Genomic DNA, 11,531 nt, shown 5'->3' on the forward strand with positions numbered 1-11,531 from the left:
AGCCCTGGTCTGGGAGGATCCCACATGCTGCGGAGCAACTAAGCCCGTGTGCCACAACTACTGAGCCTGCGCTCCGGAGCCCGTGAGCCACAACTACTGAAGCCCACGCGCCTAGAGCCTGTGCTCCGCAACAAGAGAAGCCACTGCAATGAGAAGCCTGAACACCGCAACAAAGAGTAGCCCTGCTTGCCGCAACCAGAGAAAAGGCAGCACGCAGCAATGAAGACCCAATGCAGCCAAAAATAATAAATAAATAAAATAAATAAATTAAAAAAAAGAATAGATACCTAAAACACCTAAAATTAAAAAAAAAATAAAATGGGGCCTTTATAAAAAAGGACATAATTGTAATCATAGCCAAGATCTTCCAGTACATGGTGTCTTTTACCAAGACTGTGCTTCTCCACCTAGGCTGGAGGTGGAGCTAGAGGTAAACTTTACAGTAAGCGACTCGTGGGAAGAAAGTCCATCCTGTCACCGTGTGCCTTTGGGTCCCCAGAAGCCTTCATTCATCTCCAAGGGCTTGCTTAAACAGAGCATTTATTTAGAAGCACATCTTTACAGTGGCAGAGGTAAGAAGAAGCTGCATTTTTTAAAAAATTATTTATTTATTCATGTTTGGCTGTGTTGGGTCTTCGTTGCTTTCTCTAGTTGCGGCGAGCGGGGGCTAGTCTTCGTTGTGCTGCGCGGGCTTCTCATTGCGGTGGCTTGTCTTGTTGCGGAGCACAGGATCTAGGCACGTGGGCTCAGTAGTTGTGGCTCGTGGGCTCTAGAACGCAGGCTCAGTAGTTGTGGCGCACGGGCTCTGGAGTGCAGGCTCAGTTGTTGTGGCGCACGGGCTTAGTTGCTTCACGGCATGTGGGATCTTCCCGGACCAGGGATCGAACCCGTTTCCCCTGCCAATGCAGGCAGATTCTTAACCACTGCGCCACCAGGGAAGCCCGAAGCTGCATTTTTTAATGAAAAGAGCAAAAATGACAAGGAAAGCGGGATGGCTTATTTCCCCGGAGCTGTTCTGGAGGTTTGTTCTGTGATTATTGAGTTTACATGAGTGCCACTTGGAAAAGCTCTGAAAACGGACAGACTTGGTGGGGTAAGGATTGACCTGCCGGGTGGTCTTGTAGCTCACAGCTCCTGGCTCCATCCTTCCCCCAGAGGTTGTGAGATTCCCAGGAGAAAAGAAAGGCAAGTTGTAGCCCATCCCCACATCCGTGGGGACTGTGCCATCCCCACAGCCCATCCCCACATCCATGGGGACTGCCGTACATCTGTGGGGACGGCCCTGTCAGGTGATAGGACGGCCCCTCGTAAATTACAGAGCTCAGGGCTTCAGGGAAAAGAAAAGCAGATTACTGCCACAAAAAGTTTTATGTTACGGGGCTTTCCTGATGGTGCAGTGGTTGAGAGTCCGCCTGCCGATGCAGGGGACACAGGTTCGTGCCCCAGTCCGGGAAGATCCCACATGCCGCGGAGCGGCTGGACCCGTGAGCCATGGCCGCTGAGCCTGCGCGTCCGGAGCCAAAAAAAAAGTTTTATATTACGTGCATTGTATACTGCATCCCATCAATACCTTTTGGGTCTGCTCTAAGCTAAGAGCTTACACAGACCCTTAGAGGAGGTTGGAGCTCAATTGTTGGAAGCACTTTGCTTTACAAATGAATGTGAGGGCACTGGAAGGAAGCCCTGTGCTCAGAGCTGCCTGTGCTGCTGCCACGTGGTGGCCGACCGAGGCTGTGACCTTGTCCTTTGGAAAGAATACCGTTAACAAACCACTTTTTACTGTCCCTGGATGAGTACCAGGCCATGGGGCACACACATGAGTCTGCAAAATTGTCCCTTGCCTTCACATCTGGTGTGTAATAGGGTACCTTTCCATAATTTTGCTCCTTTTGGCTTTTCCTTAAACCTGCCTATGTCCCCTTAGGGTTCATCTAAAAAATGAAATGATAAGCAACTTATTTGTAGGGAAACATCAACGTAGGAAACCTCCCTGGAATATTAGCACTAGGGGAGAGCTGCTAGGCGAATAATTTGACTCAGATGCTTGTGTGTCATAGATCATATCAGTCACCAGAGAGCTTAAAAGTTTAAGGAATCACGGAGCTCTACAAGAAATGGAAATGTTCTTTCCAAAGTTAATTAATCCTTTTTTTCTCTATGCTTGACAAGTCTCTGCCAAGTGGGAAACTGAAGATGCTATCTGATGTCAGTCTCAATAACTTTAATGGTCTGCGTGATTAGAATCCACTGTGATAGAACAGTGACACCGGAGTTCATTGTGCAAACAGCAACATCACACGTCATCTATGTAAAAATGCAAGGTCCACTTCTCGGCTTTCCACTACAGGGCGCTGGCTTGTATCATCTGATTTATGTCACAACTTCAGTCCTGTGTTATTAGACGGTTTAGAAATAGATGAAGTTATTTTAGAACATTTGTATGAGTTGAGGTAGTTTTTGTCTTGTAAGCTGGCAGTTACATAAATGTCATTACACTTCATTTAAGTTTGGGAGGTATTTTAGAACAGCAGGTAAGTTTTAAGGCGTCTTGGGTTTCTTGTATTGGCCCTATTGAATTGACTTGGGTAGAATCTGGGACCTCAAGCTTTCCTGTAATTACCAATGCCCCAGCAGCTAGCTTGAGAAAGAGCCCTTGTAAATTCATGAATGAGCTTGGTTATTTAGAGGAAAATTGTTTCTTGAGAGGTTGGGTCCCTTGGTGTTCGTGACAGGAGAGATCGGGCTAAGGGTTCAGAGGATCGACCTTCGTGCTGGCCAAGTTATGTTGGAGTACATTTAAACCAGAGGCAAGGAAGCTGCCAGGTGGGTTCCGGAGAGTCACTGACAGGCAAAAATAGATACCGGTGGATGGTCACACCAAAAGGAGCTGATTTGATAGCTATTAAAAAAGATAGATTTCTTAATCCAGTTGAGAATTTTTTTTTTTTTTTTTTTGGCCGCGTCAAATGCGGTTCCCTGCCCAGGGATCGAACCTGTGCCCCCTGCAGAGTAAGCGCGTTGTCTCAACCACAGGACCGCGGGGGGGGGGGGGGTCCCATACGATAGCTAATTTGAGGGAGAGGGGAGGAACAGTGAAAGGGGGAAGAGCTGTTGTCAAGCCACCCACAACGTGGCCAAGATGGACTTGCGGGAGGTCGCATCCCGTCCTGTTTCCTGAGAGCAGTGTCACTGCAGGTCTTCAGGCTGCACGGGTTGTGCAGTTGAGCTGGGAGCAGATCTGGCCTGAAAGCCTAAGTGCACCTTGCTTCGAAGGCCTTTTCCCTGACTGCAGCCAGAATGGCCCTCCACAGACACACTGCTTACACTTCTCACTCCCCTACTTACAGACCTCCCAGGTCGCTGCCCCAGAAGGCCTTCCCTCACCTCCCTGCTTTGTCCCCACAGCACCAGATTGTCATTGCCCTTTTGCTTGGCTTCACTCGAGGATCCACTATCGCTAGCATATGTAGTGCTTAGAAAAATATGTAAAAAATAAGCAAAGGATTCTCTTTCTCCGTTCTGTCCTGATGCGTCACAAGAAGCGTTAGGTCTTTGCAGTTCACCAGGGTAGCAGCACAGGGCAACCCCTAAGAGCTTGGGTTTGGATCAAACTTCCTGGATTCCCATCCCGTTTCTTCCCAGATGTGTGACTGGCCTCAGACACATTAATAACCTCCCTTGCCTACTCTACTGAACAGGACAGTGGGGAACGTCACCTACACCAGGCTTGTCATGAGATGGGAGAATCCACATCAAAAGCCAAGCCCATAATAAGCTTTCCAGATAGGTTAACCTCCATGGTTACCTTGGACTAGATCTGGACTTGATTGTGGTATATTACTCACCATCATTGTTAGGCTTAAGGGAGTAGAGCTAAGTCCATATTTATTAACAGGCCATTGTTTGGTTGTCCCCAGAGCATGGAGACTCATCTTTGAAGGTCAATGACAAGATCTAATATTTGTGATAATCTCAGTGGAGTGTACCCATTATTCAGCTGTTCTTGGGGCTGGAGTCGGGAGGGCCCTGAGACAGAAAGAATTCCCTGTAAATTACTTTCCCTAGACTATAGTTGGACTTATTGCCACCGAGTTTTAATTTTTTTAAATATGATTCCTATTTCATGCAGTGGGAAGTCTGTACTGAACTGATAGGTTAGAATAGGCTTTATTAAGTGTGGAGGTATGCTTGAAAGAACACAGTTTAACCTTGAGTTAATTCTAATTTATCAGTAACAAGGATTGTGATGCTGGGTTCTACTGCACCCAAGTAGTAATTTTCACAGGGATACATTTTGCCAGGAAATAAGAGGTTGATAGGTTTCCTGGCTCACAGGAAGTTAGGTGATGAACCGCAGAAAATACTTCCAGATTATTGGTAGGTCCGTCTAGTCCTAAACTGACAATGAGCCTTGGTAACCAGCAACAGGGATGAGCCAGCCTTGTGGGGCGTCCATGCTAAGCCCTAAGCCCTAGGCTATGCGATGGGACCTCTTCCCACTCTAGACCCCAGGTCTGGGGCTGAGCCTTCAGCTGGGAGTCAGGTACCCCTGCCCCTACCCTGAGCCGGGGCAGGCTCAAAATACTTGGAATCTGAAGAACTTCAACAGTTCCTTTTACACATAAGCTGTAACCCTGAGAACCAAGAAGCACATTTCCCATTATCCTGGCTTTTTTTTTTTTTTAATATTTATTTATTTATTTGGTTGCACCAGGTCTTAGTTGTGGCAAGCGGGCTCCTTAGTTGTGGCTCGCCAGCTCCTTAACTGCAGCATGTGGGCTCCTTAGTTGTGGCTCGCCAGCTCCTTAACTGCAGCATGTGGGCTCCTTAGTTGTTGCGTGCAAACTCTTAGTTGCAGCATGCATGTGGGATCTAGTTCCCTGACCAGGGATCTAACCTGGGCCCTCTGAATTGGAAGTGCAGAGTCTTAACCACTGCGCCACCAGGGAAGTCCTATTTTTAGTTTTTAAAGGAAACTCCAGACTGTTCTCCGTAGTGGCTGCACCAATTTACATTCCCATCATCTGAGAGATATTTAGACGGTAGAATTGGAGGTGCTGGGATGAGGGAGAAGCAGACCTGAGTATAAAGCCCATGGCCTGGGAGCTGACATTTCCTGCACCAGTCATGGGATTCCAGACCTTTCTGTCGTGTGGGGCTTCCTGACACCAGAGACCACCGATATAGTGTCAAAATGCACAAGCAATGGGTAGTGTTCCCATTTACATGGGTGTGGTGGGGAGCGTGAGAGAGGTAAACCTTGGCATCTTTTTAAACTTGACAGGAGACCCACCGAGTGTGTAGATGGTGAGAGCCATGTGCTATCAGAGGGCTGCCAGGAATCATCCATCAAATCCAGTGTTGTGGGAGGGGCTTGGAAGCCTGCACAGCATGATCCCCGGCTTTCTAACTGCCATTAGTGTATGCAGTAGATTTTCATTAGCACAGGTGCTGTTGAGGTCTTTGATCAATCCTGCCATCTGGTCCAAATAACTGACCCGTCACTTTGAGGTTGTCTAAACCCTGGTAACAAACAGCGGGGACAAGAGGGGGCTTAGAATGTAGTCTTCACGGCTCAGCCTCCGGTTTGGGATAATAAAGCTTCTTGCGGAATTTACGCAGGTCTTCTTGGCCCTTGGCATTAAACAGTCTGTGTGTGTGTGTGTGTGTGTGTGTGTGTGTGTGTGTGTGAGAAATATTGTTTTTTTTTTTTAGAATAACAAAAAATATTTATTTTACTAAAACATAAGATTTACAGAAGTTTCCAGACAAGCCATACACAATGGTCACAAGCTTTTTCCTGAAGGGAGGATTCTGCACTTGACAGCAAAGTCACAATGTTATTAGTGAGGGCTGTGATGTTTGTTTAATGTTCCCATTTTGGTTCAAACAATCAAGCTTGTCCATCTACAGTGTCTAAATAAAGTTAGACTTGGCTAGAGAGCATATTCTAAAGAACGGGTTAGCTGCTTTTTTTTTTTGCGTTACGCGGGCCTCTCACCGTTGCGGCCTCTCCCGTTGCGGAGCACAGGCTCCGGACGCGCAGGTTCAGCGGCCGTGGCTCACGGGCCCAGCCGCTCCGCGGCATGTGGGAACTTCCCGGACCGGAGCACGAGCCCGCGTCCCCTGCATCGGCAGGCGGACCCTCAACCACTGCGCCACCAGGGAAGCCAGGGTTAGCTGCTTTTAACCAATACAATCAGATCACCATAAAAAGGGGGAAAGGAGCCCATAAAATTCAAATAAAACTACCTTCCCCCGGCCACCAAAAATTAATAATAATAAAGAAAAACACCCACACCCCTGCAGCTAACCCTGACAACTACCTTCATTCATGGCGCTTCATACTCAAACCATGATGGGGAAATGAATAAAAGCAGAGAAGGGCCACTGCTTTTAAACGTCTCACAACAATCCAGATGACACTTCTGGCCTCTGCTCCTGCTTTACAACAGTGAGTCAGGACGAGACATAGATTTGCCACTGTGCATTCAGTCACCAGAGGACTGAAGGTGTCTGGGCTTTTATTCTGTAATGTTTCTAAGACTGTGTCCATTAAATGCAAACAGAAAAGGAAGAAGTCTTGGCAGAACAGGAGAAGTGATGCACACCTGATGATCGGATCGATTTAAATATTATTCATGGCATATAGCCTAGTCCATGCTCTAGCCGTTTCTATGGCGTGGGCTTCGTTGGTCTTCCACTGCTCCGCTACCTCATTTGCTGATGGGCCATCTGGGTTGGGAGCACTTAATAACAAAGCCTGGATCGATAGCAGGACTGCGCGGATCTGCAGTGCTGGGGACCACTTATCTTTCAAAATATCTAAAACATATTCCTCCCAACTTGTCTACATTAGGATGATAAATTCTGGTCATGAAACGTACTTTAGGGGCTGCCATTGGGTATTCTTCTGGAAGGAATAGTTCAAGTTTAAAAGTCCCTCCCTCAAAGGGGGAATCCTGAGGGCCAGCAATGAGCACATGAAAATAACGGGCGCTGCTCTCATCTGGTTCTGCTTTAATGCCGGGAACTGGCTCTGCCAGCAAACTCTGGGTTTCCTTGATAATCCTGCGGGGCAGCCCGACCATCTTGTCAGATCCCGAGTTCGACCTCTGGTCTTGTCTGGCTCCGCTCGCCTCACGCATGAGTGTGTGAAATAATTTTCATGTGGGGGGTTATTTATTAAATTGCAGCATTTCTCCATTAATAGATGTCTTTCAATCAACCGTTTTTGTTGGAGAGATCACAGCTCTGCTAGCAGTGAGTTAGGTTTTCTTAGAAATCGGTAATCAGTCCCATAGCATTTCTCAGGGATCTGGGGTTTCTGCAACAGCTTTGGAGGCATCAAAGGGGAATGCAGAGAGTCTAAAATCTGGTTGAAAAAAATCTGTATTTAAATGCCCTCTCAAACCACTGACACAAGTATAGACGTAGATATAGGTACATGTATAGATTATAGATGCATCTAAATCTGTCATCCTTGGAGATCCTTTGTCGCCGTTGAACTCAGCTTTGTCATTTCTAAAACGGGGTTAATAACAGTCTCTACCTTATGGAACTACTATGAGGATGAAATGAGATAATATCACCTAAAATTCTTGGCAAAGGATCACTTATCTTTCATGTTTTTCTTTGTTTTTTCTTCTTCACATTTTTCTTAGATATTTTTTCTAGCTTCCTCTTCCTTATGAACTTCAGAATCATTTTGTCAACAGATTCCCTTTTTTTTTTTTTTTTTTTTTTGCGGTACGCGGGCCTCTCACTGTTGCGGCCTCTCGCGTTGCGGAGCACAGGCTCCGGACGCGCAGGCTCAGCGGCCATGGCTCACGGGCCCAGCCACTCCGAGGCATGTGGAATCTTCCCGGACCGGGGCACGAACCTGTGTCCCCTGCATTGGCAGGCGGACTCTCAACCACTGCGCCACCAGGGAAGCCCTGTTGGAAGATTTTTAATCACAGTTTCAATTTCATTACTTGTGATTGGTCTGTTCATATTTTCTATTTCTTCCTGGTTCAGTCTTGGAAGTTTATACCTTTCTAAGAATTTGTCCATTTCTTCCAGGTTGTCCATTATATTGGCATACAGTTGCCTGTAGTAGTCTCTTAGGATGCTTTGTATTTCTTTGGTGTCTGATGTAACTTCTTTTTCATTTCTAATTTTATTGATTTGAGTCCTCTCCCTCTTTCTCTTGATGAGTCTGGCTAATGGTTTATCAATTTTGTTTCTCTTCTCAAAGAACCAGCTTTTAGTTTTATTGATGTTTGCTATTGTTTTCTTTGTTTCTATTGCATTTATTTCTGTTCTGATCTTTATGGTTTCTTTCCTTCTGCTAACTTTGGGTTTTGTTTGTTCTTCTTTCCCTAGTTCCTTTAGGTGTAAGGTTAGATTGTTTATTTGAGGTTTTTCTTGTTTCTTGAGGTAGGCTTCTATAGCTATAAACTTCCCTCTTAGAACTGCTTTTGCTGCATCCTATGGATCGTTGTGCTTTCATTGTCATTTGTCTCTAGGTATTTTTTGATTTCCTCTTTGATTTCTTCAGTGATCTCTCGGTTATTTAGTAATGTACTGTTTAACCTCCATGTGTTTGTGTTTTTAAAGTTTTTTTTTCCCTGTAATTGATTTCTAATCTCATAGCGTTGTGGTCAGAAAAGGCACTTGATATGATTTCAATTTTCTTAAATTTACTGAGGCTTGATTTGTGACCCAAGATGTGATCTGTCCTGGAGAATATTCCATGTGCACTTGAGAAGAAAGTGTAATCTGCTGTTTTTGGATGCAATGTCCCATAAATATCAATTAAATCAATCTGGTTTATTGTGTCATTTAAAGCTTCTGTTTCCTTATTTATTTTCATTTTGGATGATCTGTCCATTGGTGTAAGTAAGGTGTTAAAGTCCCCCACTATTTTTGTGTTACTCTCGATTTCCTGTGTTATAGCTGTTAGCAGTTGCCTTATGTATTGAGGTGCTCGTATGTTGGGTGCATATATATTTATAATTGTAATATCTTCTTCTTGGATTGATCCCTTGATCATTATGTAGTGTCCTTCCTTGTCTCTTGTAACATTCTTTATTTTAAAGTCCATTTTACCTGTTATGAGTATTTCTACTCCAGCTTTCTTTTGATTTCCATTTGCATGGGATCTTTTTCCACCCCCTCACTTTCAGTCTGTATGTGTCCCTAGGTCTGAAGTGGGTCTCTTGTAGACAGCATATATTTGGGTCTTGTTTTTATATCCATTCAGCAAGCCTGTGTGTTTTGGTTGGAGCATTTAATCCATTCACATTTCAGGTAATTATCGATATGTATGTTCCTATGACCATTTTCTTAATTGTTTTGGGTTTGTTGTTGTAGGTCCTTTTCTTCTCTTGTGTTTCCCACTTAGAGAAGTTCCTTTAGCATTTGTTGTAGAGCTGGTTTGGTGGTACTGAATTCTCTTAGCTTTTGCTTGTCTGTAAAGCTTTTGATTTCTCCATCAAATCTGAATGAGATCTTGAGTAGAGTAATCTTGGTTGTAGGTTCTTCCCTTTCATCACTTTAAGTATATCATGCCACTCCCTTCTGGCTTGTAGAGTTTCTGCTGAGAAATCAGCTGTTAACCTTATGGGAGTTCCCTTTTATGTTATTTGTCATTTTTCCCTTGCTGCTTTCAATAATTTTTCTTTGTCTTTGATTTTTTACAATTTGATTACTATGTGTCTCAGTGTGTTTCTCCTTGGGTTTGTCCTGTATGGGACTCTCTGAGCTTCCTGGACTTGGGTGGCTATTTCCTTATCCATGTTAGGGAATTTTTCGACTATAATCTCTTCAAATATTTTCTTGGGTCCTTTCTCTCTCTCTTCTCCTTCTGGGACCCCTATAATGTGAATGTTGTTGCGTTTAATGTTGTCCCAGAGGTCTCTTAGGCTGTCTTCACTTCTTTTCATTCGTTTTTCTTTATTCTGTTCCACAGCAGTGAATTCCACCATTCTGTCTTCCAGGTCACTTATCCATTCTTCTGCCTCAGTTATTCTGCTATTGATTCCTTCTAGTGTAGTTTTCATTTCAGTTATCGTATTGTTCATCTCTGTTTGTTTGTTCTTTAATTCTTCTAAGTCTTTGATAAACATTTCTTGCATCTTCTTGATCTTTGCCTCCATCCTTTTTCCGAGGTCCTGGATCATCTTCACTATCATTATTCTGAATTCTTTTTCTGGAAGGTTGCCTATCTCCACTTCATTCAGTTGTTTTTTTGGGGTTTTATCTTGTTCCTTCATCTGGTACATAGCCCTCTGCCTTTGCATCTTGTCTATCTTTCTGTGAATGTGGTTTTTGTTCCACAGGCTGCAGGATTGTAGTTCTTCTTGCTTCTGCTGTCTGCCCTCTGGTGGATGAGTCTATCTAAGAGGCTTGTGCAAGTTTCCTGATGGGAGGGACTGGTGGTGGGTAGAGCTGGCTGTTGCTCTGGTGGGCGGAGCTCAGTAAAACTTTAATCCACTTGTCTGCTGATGGGTGGGGCTGTGTTCCCTCCGTTTTGGTTGTTTGGCCTGAGGCAACCCAACACTGGAGCCTAGCTGGGCTCTTTGGTGGGGCTATTGGAGGACTCTGGGAGGGCTCATGCCAAGGAGTACTTCCCAGAACTTCTGCTGCCAGTGTCCTTGTCCCCATGGTGAGCCACAGCCTCCCCCGCCTCTGCAGGAGACCCTCCAACAGTAGCAGGTAGGTCTGGTTCAGTCTCCTCTGGGGTCACTGCTCCTTCCCTTGGATCCCGATGCACACACTACTTTGTGTGTGCCCTCCAAGAGTGGAGTCTCTGTTTCCCCCAGTCCTGTCGAAGTCCTGCAATCAATTCCCGCTAGGCTTCAAAGTCTGATTCTCTAGGAATTCCTCTTCCCGTTGCCAGACCCCCAGGTTGGGAAGCCTTATGTGGGGCTCAGAACCTTCCTTCCAGTGGATGGACTTCTGTGGTATAAGTGTTCTCCAGTTTGTGAGTCACCCACCCAGCAGTTACGGGATTTGATTTTGCTGTGATTGCGCCCCTCCTACCGTCTCACCGTGGCTTCTCCTTTGTCTTTGGATGTGGGGTGTCCTTTTTTCTGAGTTCCAGTGTCTTCCTGTCGATGACTGTCCAGCAGCTAGTTGTGATTCTGGTGTTCTCGCAAGAGGGAGTGAGAGCACGTCCTGCTACTCCACCATCTTGGTTCAGGCAAGACTGGTAGTTCTGAGAAAGCTCTTATACCTTCATTTAATTTCCTCTCAGACAAGAGCTGTGAAAGCTTAGAGCACTCCCCCAGGGTGTACTTTTTCTCTACCAAGTCTGTCTTAGACAAACTAGAGCTGGTGGATGGATGACTACTCTGGTTACAGCTGCGAGAGGAAGCTCAGCTCGTTATTTTAGACCTGGCCTCAAGAAGTGTCTGGACACTTTTTCCATAAAAGGTAAATATTTTCAGCTTTGCCAGCCATGTTGTCTCTATGGCAACTCCTCAACCCTGCAGTGAAAGCAGCCCCAGACAATATGGAAACAAGTGGGCGTGGTTGAGTGCCCA

The 11,531-nt window shown here is 45.4% G+C and overlaps 1 pseudogene; it reads right to left on the bottom strand.

Annotated features, from left to right (window-relative positions):
* Window positions 1–6,628: 6,628 nt before the first annotated feature.
* LOC116749279 lies at window positions 6,629–7,091 on the bottom strand (annotated as a pseudogene).
* Window positions 7,092–11,531: the final 4,440 nt, after the last annotated feature.

This window comes from Phocoena sinus, chromosome 2, assembly GCF_008692025.1.
Source record: "Phocoena sinus isolate mPhoSin1 chromosome 2, mPhoSin1.pri, whole genome shotgun sequence".
Taxonomy (NCBI): Eukaryota; Metazoa; Chordata; class Mammalia; order Artiodactyla; family Phocoenidae; genus Phocoena; species Phocoena sinus.